Below are 17,864 nucleotides of genomic sequence, written 5' to 3' on the forward strand. Positions count from 1 at the left end.
GATGCATCTTCCACCACCTATGATGCATCTTCCACCACCTATGATGCATCTTCCATCACCTATGATGCATCTTCCACCACCTATGATGCATCTTCCATCACCTATGATGCATCTTCCACCACCTATGATGCATCTTCCATCACCTATGATGCATCTTCCACCACCTATGATGCATCTTGCATCACCTATGACGCATCTTCCACCACCTATGATGCATCTTCCATCGCCTATGATGCATCTTCCATCCCCTATGACGCATCTTCCACCACCTATGACGCATCTTCCACCACCTATGATGCATCTTCCATCACCTATGATGCATCTTCCATCACCTATGATGCATCTTCCATCACCTATGATGCATCTTCCATCCCCTATGATGCATCTTCCATCCCCTATGACGCATCTTCCATCACCTATGATGCATCTTCCATCCCCTATGATGCATCTTCCATCCCCTATGATGCATCTTCCATCACCTATGATGCATCTTCCATCCCCTATGATGCATCTTCCATCACCTATGATGCATCTTCCATCACCTATGATGCATCTTCCATCACCTATGACGCATCTTCCATCACCTATGACGCATCTTCCATCACCTATGATGCATCTTCCATCACCTAGGACGTATCTTCCATCACCTAGGACGCATCTTCCATCACCTATGACGCATCTTCCATCACCTATGACGCATCTTCCATCCCCTATGATGCATCTTCCATCACCTATGATGCATCTTCCATCACCTATGACGCATCTTCCATCCCCTATGATGCATCTTCTATCACCTATGATGCATCTTCCATCACCTAGGACGCATCTTCCATCACCTATGACGCATCTTCCATCACCTATGATGCATCTTCCATCACCTATGACGCATCTTCCATCACCTATGATGCATCTTCTATCACCTATGATGCATCTTCCATCCCCTATGATGCATCTTCCATCCCCTATGATGCATCTTCCATCACCTATGACGCATCTTCCATCACCTATGATGCATCTTCCATCCCCTATGATGCATCTTCCATCACCTATGATGCATCTTCCATCCCCTATGATGCATCTTCCATCCCCTATGATGCATCTTCCATCCCCTATGATGCATCTTCCATCCCCTATGAAGCATCTTCCATCACCTATGACGCATCTTCCACCACCTATGATGCATCTTCTCTCACCTATGATGCATCTTCCATCCCCTATGATGCATCTGCCATCACCTAGGACGCATCTTCCATCACCTATGACGCATCTTCCATCACCTATGATGCATCTTCCATCACCTATGACGCATCTTCCATCCCCTATGATGCATCTTCTATAACCTATGACGCATCTTCCATCACCTATGACGCATCTTCCATCCCCTATGATGCATCTTTCATCACCTATGACGCATCTTCCATCACCTATGACGCATCTTCCATCCCCTATGATGCATCTTCCATCACCTATGATGCATCTTCCATCCCCTATGATGTATCTTCCATCCCCTATGATGCATCTTCCATCACCTATGACGCATCTTCCATCACCTATGATGCATCTTCCATCACCTATGATGCATCTTCCATCCCCTATGATGCATCTTCCATCACCTATGATGCATCTTCCATCCCCTATGATGCATCTTCCATCACCTATGACGCATCTTCCATCACCTATGATGCATCTTCCATCACCTATGATGCATCTTCCATCACCTATGATGCATCTTCCATCCCCTATGATGCATCTTCCATCCCCTATGATGCATTTTCCATCACCTATGATGCATCTTCCATCACCTATGACGCATCTTCCATCACCTATGATGCATCTTCCATCACCTATGATGCATCTTCCATCCCCTATGATGCATCTTCCATCACCTATGATGCATCTTCCATCCCCTATGATGCATCTTCCATCACCTATGACGCATCTTCCATCACCTATGATGCATCTTCCATCACCTATGATGCATCTTCCATCACCTATGATGCATCTTCCATCCCCTATAATGCATCTTCCATCCCCTATGATGTATTTTCCATCACCTATGACGCATCTTCCATCACCTATGATGCATCTTCCATCCCCTATGATGCATTTTCCATCACCTATGACGCATCTTCCATCAATTATGATGCATCTTCCATCATCTATGATGCATCTTCACTAACCTATGATGCATCTTCCATCCCCTATGATGCATCTTCCATCACCTATGACGCATCTTCCATCACCTATGATGAATCTTCCATCCCCTATGATACATCTTCCATCCCCTATGATGCATCTTTCATCACCTATGATGCATCTTCCATCCCCTATGATACGTCTTCCATCACCTATGATGCATCTTCCATCACCTATGATACATCTTCCATCACTTATGATGCATCTTCCATCCCCTATGATACATCTTCCATCACCTATGATACATCTTCCATCACCTATGACGCATCTTCCATCCCCTATGATGCATCTTCCATCACCTATGATGCATCTTCCATCACCTATGACGCATCTTCCATCCCCTATGATGCATCTTCTATCACCTATGATGCATCTTCCATCACATATGGCGCATCTTCCATCCCCTATGATGCATCTTCTATCACCTATGACGCATCTTCCATCACCTAGGACGCATCTTCCATCACCTATGACGCATCTTCCATCACCTATGATGCATCTTCCATCACCTATGACGCATCTTCCATCACCTATGATGCATCTTCTATCACCTATGATGCATCTTCCATCCCCTATGATGCATCTTCCATCCCCTATGACGCATCTTCCATCACCTATGACGCATCTTCCATCCCCTATGATGCATCTTCCATCCCCTATGATGCATCTTCCATCACCTATGACGCATCTTCCATCCCCTATGATGCATCTTCCATCACCTATGATGCATCTTCCATCCCCTATGATGCATCTTCCATCCCCTATGAAGCATCTTCCATCACCTATGACGCATCTTCCATCACCTATGACGCATCTTCCATCACCTATGACGCATCTTCCATCCCCTATGATGCATCTTCCATCACCTATGATGCATCTTCCATCACCTATGACGCATCTTCCATCCCCTATGATGCATCTTCTATCACCTATGATGCATCTTCCATCACCTATGACTCATCTTCCATCCCCTATGATGCATCTTCTATCACCTATGATGCATCTTCCATCACCTAGGACGCATCTTCCATCACCTATGACGCATCTTCCATCACCTATGATGCATCTTCCATCACCTATGACGCATCTTCCATCACCTATGATGCATCTTCTATCACCTATGATGCATCTTCCATCCCCTATGATGCATCTTCCATCCCCTATGACGCATCTTCCATCACCTATGACGCATCTTCCACCCCTATGATGCATCTTCCATCACCTATGACGCATCTTCCATCACCTATGACGCATCTTCCACCCCTATGATGCATCTTCCATCACCTATGACGCATCTTCCACCCCTATGATGCATATTCCATCCCCTATGACGCATCTTCCATCACCTATGACGCATCTTCCACCCCTATGATGCATCTTCCATCACCTATGATGCATCTTCCATCCCCTATGATGCATCTTCCATCACCTATGATGCATCTTCCATCACCTATGATGCATCTTCCATCACCTATGATGCATCTTCCATCACCTATGACGCATCTTCCATCACCTATGATGCATCTTCCATCACCTATGACGCATCTTCCATCACCTATGAAGCATTTTCCATCACCTATGATGCATTTTCCATCACCTATGACGCATCTTCCATCACCTATGATGCATCTTCCATCACCTATGACGCATCTTCCATCACCTATGATGCATCTTCCATCACCTATGACGCATCTTCCATCACCTATGACGCATCTTCCATCACCTATGATGCATCTTCCATCACCTATGACGCATCTTCCATCCCCTATGATGTATCTTCCACCACCTATGATGCATCTTCCATCCCCTATGATGCATCTTCCATCCCCTATGATGTATCTTCCATCCCCTATGATGCATTTTCCACTACCTATGACGCATCTTCCATCACCTATGACGCATCTTCCATCACCTATGATGCATCTTCCATCCCCTATGATGCATCTTCCATCACCTATGATGCATCTTCCATCACCTATGATGCATCTTCCATCACCTATGACGCATCTTCCATCACCTATGATGCATCTTCCATCACCTATGATGCATCTTCCATCACCTATGATGCATCTTCCATCACCTATGATGCATCTTCCATCCCCTATGAAGCATTTTCCATCACCTATGATGCATCTTCCATCACCTATGACGCATCTTCCATCACCTATGATGCATCTTCCATCACCTATGATGCATCTTCCATCACCTATGATGCATCTTCCATCACCTATGATGCATCTTCCATCACCTATGATGCATCTTCCATCACCTATGACGCATCTTCCATCACCTATGATGCATCTTCCATCACCTATGATGCATCTTCCATCACCTATGATGCATCTTCCATCACCTATGACGCATCTTCCACCACCTATGATGCATTTTCCACCACCTATGATGCATCTTCCATCACCTATGAAGCATTTTCCATCACCTATGATGCATTTTCCATCACCTATGACGCATCTTCCATCACCTATGATGCATCTTCCATCACCTATGATGCATCTTCCATCACCTATGATGCATCTTCCATCACCTATGATGCATCTTCCATCACCTATGACGCATCTTCCATCACCTATGACGCATCTTCCATCACCTATGATGCATCTTCCATCCCCTATGATGCATCTTCCATCACCTATGACGCATCTTCCATCACCTATGACGCATCTTCTATCACCTATGATGCATCTTCCATCCCCTATGATGCATCTTCCATCCACTATGAAGCATCTTCCATCACCTATGACGCATCTTCCATCACCTATGACGCATCTTCCATCCCCTATGACGCATCTTCCATCCCCTATGATGCATCTTCTATCACCTATGACGCATCTTCCATCACCTATGACGCATCTTCCATCCCCTATGACGCATCTTCCAGCACCTATGATGCATCTTCCATCACCTATGATGCATCTTCCGTCACCTATGATGCATCTTCCGTCACCTATGATGCATCTTCCATCCCCTATGACGCATCTTCCAGCACCTATGATGCATCTTCCAGCACCTATGATGCATCTTCCAGCACCTATGATGCATCTTCCGTCACCTATGATGCATCTTCCGTCACCTATGATGCATCTTCCATCACCTATGACGCATCTTCTATCACCTATGATGCATCTTCTATCACCTATGATGCATCTTCCATCCCCTATGACGCATCTTCCAGCACCTATGATGCATCTTCCATCACCTATGATGCATCTTCCATCACCTATGATGCATTTTCCATCACCTATGATGCATCTTCCATCCCCTATGACGCATCTTCCATCCCCTATGATGCATCTTCCATCCCCTATGATGCATCTTCCATCACCTATGATGCATCTTCCATCCCCTATGATGCATTTTCCATCACCTATGACGCATCTTCCATCCCCTATGATGCATCTTCCATCACCTATGATGCATCTTCCATCACCTATGATGCATCTTCCATCCCCTATGATGCATCTTCCATCACCTATGACGCATCTTCCATCACCTATGACGCATCTTCTATCACCTATGATGCATCTTCCATCCCCTATGATGCATCTTCCATCACCTATGACGCATCTTCCATCACCTATGACGCATCTTCTATCACCTATGATGCATCTTCCATCCCTTATGATGCATCTTCCATCCACTATGAAGCATCTTCCATCACCTATAACGCATCTTCCATCACCTATGACGCATCTTCCATCCCCTATGACGCATCTTCCATCCCCTATGATGCATCTTCTATCACCTATGACGCATCTTCCATCACCTATGACGCATCTTCCATCCCCTATGACGCATCTTCCAGCACCTATGATGCATCTTCCATCACCTATGATGCATCTTCCGTCACCTATGATGCATCTTCCGTCACCTATGATGCATCTTCCATCCCCTATGACGCATCTTCCAGCACCTATGATGCATCTTCCAGCACCTATGATGCATCTTCCATCACCTATGATGCATCTTCCGTCACCTATGATGCATCTTCCGTCACCTATGATGCATCTTCCATCACCTATGACGCATCTTCTATCACCTATGATGCATCTTCTATCACCTATGATGCATCTTCCATCCCCTATGACGCATCTTCCAGCACCTATGATGCATCTTCCATCACCTATGATGCATCTTCCATCCCCTATGATGCATCTTCCATCCCCTATGACGCATCTTCCATCCCCTATGATGCATCTTCTATCATCTATGACGCATCTTCCATCACCTATGACGCATCTTCCATCCCCTATGACGCATCTTCCATCATCTATGATGCATCTTCCATCCCCTATGACGCATCTTCAATCACCTATGACGAATCTTCCATCACCTATGACGCATCTTCCATCACCTATGATGCATCTTCTATCACCTATGACGCATCTTCCATCACCTATGATGCATCTTCATTCACCTATGATGCATCTTCTATCACCTATGATGCATCTCCTATCACCTATGATGCATCTTCCATCACCTATGACGCATCTTCCTTCATCTATGATGCATCTTCTATCACCTATGACGCATCTTCCACCACCTATAGTGCAGCCTCCTCCACCACCTGTCATTCACTATCCATCACCTGCAACTCACTATCCGCCACCTACGGGAAACTTCCAAACACTTCCCGCACCCGCTCTCTCTGCGCCACCTACGGTAAACTTCAGAACACTTCCCGCACCCCCTCCCTCTGAGCCACCTACGGTAAACTTCAGAACACTTCCCGTACCCGCTCCCTCTGCGCCACCTACGGTAAACTTCAGAACACTTCCCGTACCCGCTCCCTCTGCGCCACCTAGGGTAAACTTCCAAACACTTCCCGCACCCCCTCCCTCTGCGCCACCTACGGTAAACTTCAGAACACTTCCCGCAACCGCTCCCTCTGCGCCACCTACGGTAAACTTCTAAACACTTCCCGCACCCCCTCCCTCTGCGCTACCTACGGTAAACTTCCAAACACCACGAACCCCTTCCCTCTGCGCCACCTACGGTAAACTTCAGAACACTTCCCGCACCCGCTCCCTCTGCGCCACCTACGGTAAACTTCAGAACACTTACCGAACCCCCTCCCTCTGCGCCATCTACGGTAAACTTCAGAATACTTTCCGCACCCCCTCCCTCTGCGCCACCTACAGTAAACTTCAGAACACTTCCCGCACCCGCTCCCTCTGCGCCACCTACGGTAAACTTCCAAACACTTCCCGCACCCCCTCCCTCTGCGCCACCTACGGTAAACTTCAGAACACTTCCCGCACCCCCTCCCTCTGCGCCACCTACGGTAAACTACAGAACACTTCCCGAACCCCCTCCCTCTGCACCACCTACGGTAAACTTCAGAACACTTCCCGCACCCCCTCCCTCTGCGCCACCTACGGTAAACTTCAGAACATTTCCTGAACTCCCTCCCTCTGCGCTACCTACGGTAAACTTCAGAACACTTCCCGAACTCCCTCCCTCTGCGCTACCTACGGTAAACTTCAGAACACTTCCTGGACCCCCTCCCTCTGAGCCACCTACGGTAAACTTCACAACACTTCCCGAACTCCCTCCCTCTGCGCCACCTACGGTAAACTTCAGAACACTTACCGAACCCCCTCCCTCTGCACCACCTACGGTAAACTTCAGAACACTTCCCGCACCCCCTCCCTCTGCGCCACCTACGGTAAACTTCAGAACATTTCCTGAACTCCCTCCCTCTGCGCTACCTACGGTAAACTTCAGAACACTTCCCGAACCCACTCCGTCTGCGCCACCTACGGTAAACTCCAGAACACTTCCCGACCCCACTCCGTCTGCGCCACCTACGGTAAACTTCAGAACACTTCCCGCACCCCCTCCCTCTGCGCCACCTACGGTAAACTTCCAATCACTTCCCGCACCCCCTCCCTCTGCGCCACCTACGGTAAACTTCCAAACACTTCCCGCACCCCCTCCCTCTGCGCTACCTACGGTAAACTTCAGAACACTTCCCGAACTCCCTCCCTCTGCGCTACCTACGGTAAACTTCAGAACACTTCCCGAACCCCCTCCCTCTGCGCCACCTACGGTAAACTTCAGAACACTTCCCGAACTCCCTCCCTCTGCGCTACCTACGGTAAACTTCAGAACACTTCCCGAACCCCCTCCCTCTGCGCCACCTAATGTAAACTTCAGAACACTTCCCGAACTCCCTCCCTCTGCGCTACCTACGGTAAACTTCAGAACACTTCCTGGACCCCCTCCCTCTGAGCCACCTACGGTAAACTTCAAAACACTTCCCGAACCCCCTCCCTCTGCGCCACCTACAGTAAACTTCACAACACTTCCCGAACTCCCTCCCTCTGCGCCACCTACGGTAAACTTCAAAACACTTCCCGAACCCCCTCCCTCTGCGACACCTACGGTAAACTTCAGAACACTTCCCGCACCCCCTCCCTCTGCGCCACCTACGGTAAACTTCCAATCACTTCCCGCACCCGCTCCCTCTGCGCCACCTACGGTAAACTTCAGAACACTTCCCGCACCCCCTCCCTCTGCGCCACCTAATGTAAACTTCAGAACACTTCCCGCACCCGCTCCCTCTGCGCCACCTACGTTAAACTTCCAAACACTTCCCACACCCCCTCCCTCTGCGCCACCTACGGTAAACTTCAGAACACTTCCCGCACCCCCTCCCTCTGCGCCACCTACGGTAAACTTCAGAACACTTCCCGTACCCCCTCCCTCTGCGCCACCTACGGTAAACTTCAGAACACTTCCCGCACCCACTCCCTCTGCGCCACCTACGGTAAACTTCCAAACACTTCTCGAACCCCCTCCCTCTGCGCCACCTACGGTAAACTTCAGAACACTTCCCGTACCCCCTCCCTCTGCGCCACCTACGGTAAACTTCAGAACACTTCCCGCACCCACTCCCTCTGCGCCACCTACGGTAAACTTCAGAACACTTCCCGAACCCACTCCGTCTGCGCCACCTACGGTAAACTTCAGAACACTTCCCGCACCCCCTCCCTCTGCGCCACCTACGGTAAACTTCCGAACACTTCCCGCACCCCCTCCCTCTGTGCCACTTACAGTAAACTTCCAAACACTTCCAGAACCCCCTCCCTCTGCGCCACCTACGGTAAACTTCAGAACACTTCCCGAACCCCCTCCCTCTGTGCCACCTACGGTAAACTTCAGAACACTTCCCAACCCCCCTCCCTCTGCCCCACCTACGGTAAACTTTAGAACACTTCCCGCACCCCCTCCCTCTGCGCCACCTACGTTAAACTTTAGAACGCTTCCCGCACCCACTCCCTCTGCGCCACCTACGGTAAACTTCAGAACACTTCCCGCACCCCCTCCCTCTGCGCCACCTACGGTAAACTTCAGAACACTTCCCGCACCCACTCCCTCTGCGCCACCTACGGTAAACTTCAGAACACTTCACGCACTCCCTCCCTCTGCGCCACCTACGGTAAACTTCAGAACACTTCCCGCACCCCCTCCCTCTGCGCCACCTACGGTAAACTTCAGAATACTTCCCGCACCCCCTCCCTCTGCGCCACCTACGGTAAACTTCAGAACACTTCCCGTACCCCCTCCCTCTGCGCCACCTACGGTAAACTTCAGAACACTTCCCGCACCCACTCCCTCTGCGCCACCTACGGTAAACTTCAGAACACTTCCCGAACCCACTCCGTCTACGCCACCTACGGTAAACTTCAGAACACTTCCCGCACCCCCTCCCTCTGCGCCACCTACGGTAAACTTCCACCTACGGTAAACTTCCAATCACTTCCAGAACCCCCTCCCTCTGCGCCACCTACGGTAAACTTCCAATCACTTCCCGCACCCGCTCCCTCTGCGCCACCTACGGTAAACTTCTAATCACTTCCCGCACCCGCTCCCTCTGCGCCACCTACGATAAACTTCAGAACACTTCCCGCACCCCCTCCCTCTGCGCCACCTACGGTAAACTTCAGAACACTTCCCGCACCCGCTCCCTCTGCGCCACCTACGGTAAACTTCAGAACACTTTCCACACCCCCTCCCTCTGCGCCACCTAAGGTAAACTTCAGAACACTTCCCGCACCCGCTCCCTCTGCGCCACCTACGGTAAACTTCAGAACACTTCCCGCACCCCCTCCCTCTGCGCCACCTACGGTAAACTTCCAATCACTTCCCGCACCTCCTCCCTCTGCGCCACCTACGGTAAACTTCTAAACACTTCACTCACCCCCTCCCTCTGAGCCACCTACGGTAAACTTCTAATCACTTCCCGCACCCGCTCCCTCTGCGCCACCTACGATAAACTTCAGAACACTTCCCGCACCCCCTCCCTCTGCGCCACCTACGGTAAACTTCAGAACACTTCCCACACCCCCTACCTCTGCGCCACCTACGGTAAACTTCAGAACACTTCCCGCACCCCCTCCCTCTGCGCCACCTACGGTAAACTTCCAAACACTTCCCGCACCCCCTCCCTCTGCGCCACCTACGGTAAACTTCAGAACACTTCCCGCACCCCCTCCCTCTGCGCCACCTACGGTAAACTTCCAATCACTTCCCGCACCCGCTCCCTCTGCGCCACCTACGGTAAACTTCCAATCACTTCCCGCACCCGCTCCCTCTGCGCCACCTACGGTAAACTTCCAATCACTTCCCGCACCCGCTCCCTCTGCGCCACCTACGGTAAACTTCCAATCACTTCCCGCACCCGCTCCCTCTGCGCCACCTACGGTAAACTTCAGAACACTTCCCGCACTCGCTCCCTCTGCGCCACCTACGGTAAACTTCCAAACACTTCCCGCACCCGCTCCCTCTGCGCCACCTACGGTAAACTTCAGAACACTTCCCACACCCCCTCCCTCTGCGCCACCTACGGTAAACTTCAGAACACTTCCCGCACCCCCTCCCTCTGCGCCACCTACGGTAAACTTCAGAACACTTCCCGCACTCGCTCCCTCTGCGCCACCTACGGTAAACTTCCAATCACTTCCCGCACCCCCTCCCTCTGCGCCACCTACGGTAAACTTCCAGAACACTTCCCGCACCCCCTCCCTCTGCGCCACCTACGGTAAACTTCCAAACACTTCCCGCACCCCTCCCTCTGCGCCACCTACGGTAATCTTCCAAACACTTCCCGCACCCGCTCCCTCTGCGCCACCTATGGTAAACTTCCAAACACTTCCCGAACCCCCTCCCTCTGCGCCACCTACGGTAAACTTCCAAACACTTCCCGCACACCCTCCCTCTGCGCCACCTATGGTAAACTTCCAAACACTTCCCGCACCCGCTCCCTCTGCGCCACCTATGGTAAACTTCAGAACACTTCCCGCAACCGCTCCCTCTGCGCCACCTACGGTAAACTTCCAATCACTTCCCAAACCCCCTCCCTCTGCGCCACCTACGGTAAACTTCCAATCACTTCCCGCACCCCCTCCCTCTGCGCCACCTACGGTAAACTTCCAATCACTTCCCGAACCCCCTCCCTCTGCGCCACCTACGGTAAACTTCAGAACACTTCCCGCACCCCCTCCCTCTGCGCCACCTACGGTAAACTTCCAATCACTTCCCGAACCCCCTCCCTCTGCGCCACCTACGGTAAACTTCAGAACACTTCCCGCACCCCCTCCCTCTGCGCCACCTACGGTAAACTTCCAAACACTTCCCGCACCTCCTCCCTCTGCGCCACCTACGGTAAACTTCTAAACACTTCACTCACCCCCTCCCTCTGAGCCACCTACGGTAAACTTCTAATCACTTCCCGCACCCGCTCCCTCTGCGCCACCTACGGTAAACTTCAGAACACTTCCCGCACCCCCTCCCTCTGCGCCACCTACGGTAAACTTCAGAACACTTCCCGCACCCCCTCCCTCTGCGCCACCTACGGTAAACTTCAGAACACTTCCCGCACCCCCTCCCTCTGTGCCACTTACAGTAAACTTCCAAACACTTCCAGAACCCCCTCCCTCTGCGCCACCTACGGTAAACTTCAGAACACTTCCCGCACCCCCTCCCTCTGCGCCACCTACGGTAAACTTCCAAACACTTCCCGCACCCCCTCCCTCTGCGCCACCTACGGTAAACTTCCAAACACTTTCCGAACCCCCTCCCTCTGCGCCACCTACGGTAAACTTCAGAACACTTCCCGCACCCGCCCCCTCTGCGCCACCTACGGTAAACTTCCAATCACTTCCCGCACCCGCTCCCTCTGCGCCACCTACGGTAAACTTCCAATCACTTCCCGCACCCGCTCCCTCTGCGCCACCTACGGTAAACTTCAGAACACTTCCCGCACCCCCTCCCTCTGCGCCACCTACGGTAAACTTCCAAACACTTCCCGAACCCCCTCCCTCTGCGCCACCTACGGTAAACTTCCAAACACTTCCCGCACCCGCTCCCTCTGCGCCACCTATGGTAAACTTCCAATCACTTCCCGAACCCCCTCCCTCTGCGCCACCTACGGTAAACTTCAGAACACTTCCCGCACCCGCTCCCTCTGCGCCACCTATGGTAAACTTCCAATCACTTCCCGCACCTCCTCCCTCTGCGCCACCTATGGTAAACTTCTAAACACTTCACTCACCCCCTCCCTCTGAGCCACCTACGGTAAACTTCCAAATCACTTCCCGCACCCGCTCCCTCTGCGCCACCTACGGTAAACTTCAGAACACTTCCCGCACCCCCTCCCTCTGCGCCACCTACGGTAAACTTCCAAATACTTCCCGCACCCCTTCCCTCTGCGCCACCTACGGTAAACTTCCAAACACTTCCCGCACCCCCTCCCTCTACGCCACCTACGGTAAACTTCCAAACACTTCCCGCACCCGCTCCCTCTGCGCCACCTACGGTAAACTTTAGAACACTTCCCGCACCCCCTCCCTCTGCGCCACCTACGGTAAACTTCCAAACACTTCCCGCACCCCCTCCCTCTGCACCACCTACGGTAAACTTCCAAACACTTCCCGCACCCCCTCCCTCTGCGCCACCTACGGTAAACTTCCAATCACTTCCCGCACCCGCTCCCTCTGCGCCACCTACGGTAAACTTCCAATCACTTCACTTCTGCGCCACCTACGGTAAACTTCCAAATACTTCCCGCACCTCCTCCCTCTGCGCCACCTACGGTAAACTTCCAAACACTTCCCGCATCCCCTCCCTCTGCGCCACCTACGGTAAACTTCCAAATACTTCCCGCACCTCCTCCCTCTGCGCCACCTACGGTAAACTTCCAATCACTTCCCGCACCCGCTCCCTCTGCGCCACCTACGGTAAACTTCCAATCACTTCCCGCACCCGCTCCCTCTGCGCCACCTACGGTAAACTTCCAAACACTTCCCGCACCCCCTCCCTCTGCACCACCTACGGTAAACTTCAGAACACTTCCCGCACCCCCTCCCTCTGCGCCACCTACGGTAAACTTCCAAACACTTCCCGCACCCGCTCCCTCTGCGCCACCTATGGTAAACTTCAGAACACTTCCCACACCCCCTCCCTCTGCGCCACCTACGGTAAACTTCCAAACACTTCCCGCACCCGCTCCCTCTGCGCCACCTACGGTAAACTTCCAAACACTTTCCGAACCCCCTCCCTCTGCGCCACCTACGGTAAACTTCCAATCACTTCCCGCACCCGCTCCCTCTGCGCCACCCAAGGTAAACTTCAGAACACTTCCCGCACCCCCTCCCTCTACGCCACCTACGGTAAACTTCCAAACACTTCCCGCACCCGCTCCCTCTGCGCCACCTACGGTAAACTTCCAAACACTTCCCGCACCCCCTCCCTCTGCGCCACCTACGGTAAACTTCCAATCACTTCCCGCACCTCCTCCCTCTGCGCCACCTACGGTAAACTTCCAATCACTTCCCGCACCCCCTCCCTCTGCGCCACCTACGGTAAACTTCCAAACACTTCCCGCACCCCCTCCCTCTGCGCCACCTACGGTAAACTTCCAAACACTTCCCGCACCCCCTCCCTCTGCGCCACCTACGGTAAACTTCCAATCACTTCCCGCACCCCCTCCCTCTGCGCCACCTACGGTAAACTTCCAATCACTTCCCGCACCCCCTCCCTCTGCGCCACCTACGGTAAACTTCCAATCACTTCCCGAACCCCCTCCCTCTGCGCCACCTACGGTAAACTTCCAAACACTTCCCGCACCCCCTCCCTCTGCGCCACCTACGGTAAACTTCCAATCACTTCCCGCACCCCCTCCCTCTGCACCACCTACGGTAAACTTCCAAACCCTTCCCGCACCCGCTCCCTCTGCGCCACCTACGGTAAACTTCAGAACACTTTCCACACCTCCTCCCTCTGCGCCACCTACGGTAAACTTCAGAACACTTCCCGAACCCCCTCCCTCTGCGCCACCTACGGTAAACTTCCAAACACTTCCCGCACCCCCTCCCTCTGCGCCACCTACGGTAAACTTCAGAACACTTCCCGCATCCCCTCCCTCTGCGCCACCTACGGTAAACTTCCAAACACTTCCCGCACCCGCTCCCTCTGCGCCACCTACGGTAAACTTCAGAACACTTCCCGCACCCCCTCCCTCTGCGCCACCTACGGTAAACTTCAGAACACTTCCCGCACCCGCTCCCTCTGCGCCACCTACGGTAAACTTCCAATCACTTCCCGCACCCGCTCCCTCTGCGCCACCTACGGTAAACTTCCAAACACTTCCCGCACCCCCTCCCTCTGCGCCACCTACGGTAAACTTCCAATCACTTCCCGCACCCCCTCCCTCTGCACCACCTACGGTAAACTTCCAAACCCTTCCCGCACCCGCTCCCTCTGCGCCACCTACGGTAAACTTCAGAACACTTTCCACACCTCCTCCCTCTGCGCCACCTACGGTAAACTTCCAAACACTTCCCGCACCCGCTCCCTCTGCGCCACCTATGGTAAACTTCCAAACACTTCCCGAACCCCCTCCCTCTGCGCCACCTACGGTAAACTTCCAAACACTTCCCGCACCCCCTCCCTCTGCGCCACCTACGGTAAACTTCAGAACACTTCCCGCACCCCCTCCCTCTGCGCCACCTACGGTAAACTTCCAAACACTTCCCGCACCCCCTCCCTCTGCGCCACCTACGGTAAACTTCCAAACACTTCCCGCACCCCCTCCCTCTGCGCCACCTACGGTAAACTTCCAAACACTTCCCGCACCCGCTCCCTCTGCGCCACCTACGGTAAACTTCAGAACACTTCCTGCACCCCCTCCCTCTGCGCCACCTACGGTAAACTTCCAATCACTTCCCGCACCCCCTCCCTCTGCGCCACCTACGGTAAACTTCAGAACACTTCCCGCACCCGCTCCCTCTGCGCCACCTACGGTAAACTTCCAATCACTTCCCGCACCCCCTCCCTCTGCGCCACCTACGGTAAACTTCAGAACACTTCCCGCACCCGCTCCCTCTGCGCCACCTACGGTAAACTTCCAAACACTTCCCGCACCCCCTCCCTCTGCGCCACCTACGGTAAACTTCAGAACACTTCCCGCACCCCCTCCCTCTGCGCCACCTACGGTAAACTTCCAAACACTTCCCGCACCCCCTCCCTCTGCGCCACCTACGGTAAACTTCAGAACACTTCCCGCACCCGCTCCCTCTGCGCCACCTACGGTAAACTTCAGAACACTTCCCGCACCCGCTCCCTCTGCGCCACCTACGGTAAACTTCCAAACACTTCCCGCACCCCCTCCCTCTGCGCCACCTACGGTAAACTTCAGAACACTTCCCGCACCCGCTCCCTCTGCGCCACCTACGGTAAACTTCCAAACACTTCCCGCACCCCCTCCCTCTGCGCCACCTACGGTAAACTTCCAAACACTTCCCGCACCCCCTCCCTCTGCGCCACCTATGGTAAACTTCCAATCACTTCCCGCACCCCCTCCCTCTGCGCCACCTACGGTAAACTTCAGAACACTTCCCGCACCCCCTCCCTCTGCGCCACCTACGGTAAACTTCCAAACACTTCCCGCACCCCCTCCCTCTGCGCCACCTACGGTAAACTTCCAAACACTTCCCGCACCCCCTCCCTCTGCGCCACCTATGGTAAACTTCCAAACACTTCCCGCACCCCCTCCCTCTGCGCCACCTACGGTAAACTTCAGAACACTTCCCGAACCCCCTCCCTCTGCGCCACCTACGGTAAACTTCAGAACACTTCCCGCACCCCCTCCCTCTGCGCCACCTACGGTAAACTTCAGAACACTTCCCGCACCCCCTCCCTCTGCGCCACCTACGGTAAACTTCAGAACACTTCCCGCACCCGCTCCCTCTGCGCCACCTATGGTAAACTTCCAAACACTTCCCGCACCCCCTCCCTCTGCGCCACCTACGGTAAACTTCAGAACACTTCCCGCACCCCCTCCCTCTGCGCCACCTACGGTAAACTTCCAATCACTTCCCGCACCCCCTCCCTCTGCGCCACCTACGGTAAACTTCCAATCACTTCCCGCACCCCCTCCCTCTGCGCCACCTACGGTAAACTTCCAAACACTTCCCGCACCCCCTCCCTCTGCGCCACCTACGGTAAACTTCCAATCACTTCCCGAACCCCCTCCCTCTGCGCCACCTACAGTAAACTTCAGAACACTTCCCGCACCCCCTCCCTCTGCGCCACCTACGGTAAACTTCAGAACACTTCCCGCATCCCCTCCCTCTGCGCCACCTACGGTAAACTTCCAATCACTTCCCGAACCCCCTCCCTCTGCGCCACCTACGGTAAACTTCCAATCACTTCCCGAACCCCCTCCCTCTGCGCCACCTACGGTAAACTTCAGAACACTTCCCGCACCCCCTCCCTCTGCGCCACCTACGGTAAACTTTAGAACACTTCCCGCACTCGCTCCCTCTGCGCTACCTACGGTAAACTTCAGAACACTTCCCGCACCCCCTCCCTCTGCGCCACCTACGGTAAACTTCAGAACACTTCCCGCACCCGCTCCCTCTGCACCACCTACGGTAAACTTCCAAACACTTCCCGCACACCCTCCCTCTGCGCCACCTATGGTAAACTTCCAAACACTTCCCGCACCCCCTCCCTCTGCGCCACCTATGGTAAACTTCCAAACACTTCCCGCACCCGCTCCCTCTGCGCCACCTACGGTAAACTTCCAAACACTTCCCGCACCCCCTCCCTCTGCGCCACCTACGGTAAACTTCCAAACACTTCCCGCACCCCCTCCCTCTGCGCCACCTACGGTAAACTTCCAAACACTTCCCGCACCCCCTCCCTCTGCGCCACCTACGGTAAACTTCCAAACACTTCCCGCACCCCCTCCCTCTGCGCCACCTATGGTAAACTTCCAAACACTTCCCGCACCCGCTCCCTCTGCGCCACCTATGGTAAACTTCCAAACACTTCCCGCACCCCCTCCCTCTGCGCCACCTATGGTAAACTTCCAAACACTTCCCGCACCCGCTCCCTCTGCGCCACCTACGGTAAACTTCCAAACACTTCCCGCACCCCCTCCCTCTGCGCCACCTACGGTAAACTTCCAAACAATTCCCGCACCCCCTCCCTCTGCGCCACCTACGGTAAACTTCCAAACACTTCCCGCACCCCCTCCCTCTGCGCCAGCTACGGTAAACTTCCAAACACTTCCCGCACCCCCTCCCTCTGCGCCACCTACGGTAAACTTCCAAACACTTCCCGCATCCGCTCCCTCTGCGCCA

Source organism: Penaeus vannamei, chromosome 28, assembly GCF_042767895.1.
Source record: "Penaeus vannamei isolate JL-2024 chromosome 28, ASM4276789v1, whole genome shotgun sequence".
Taxonomy (NCBI): Eukaryota; Metazoa; Arthropoda; class Malacostraca; order Decapoda; family Penaeidae; genus Penaeus; species Penaeus vannamei.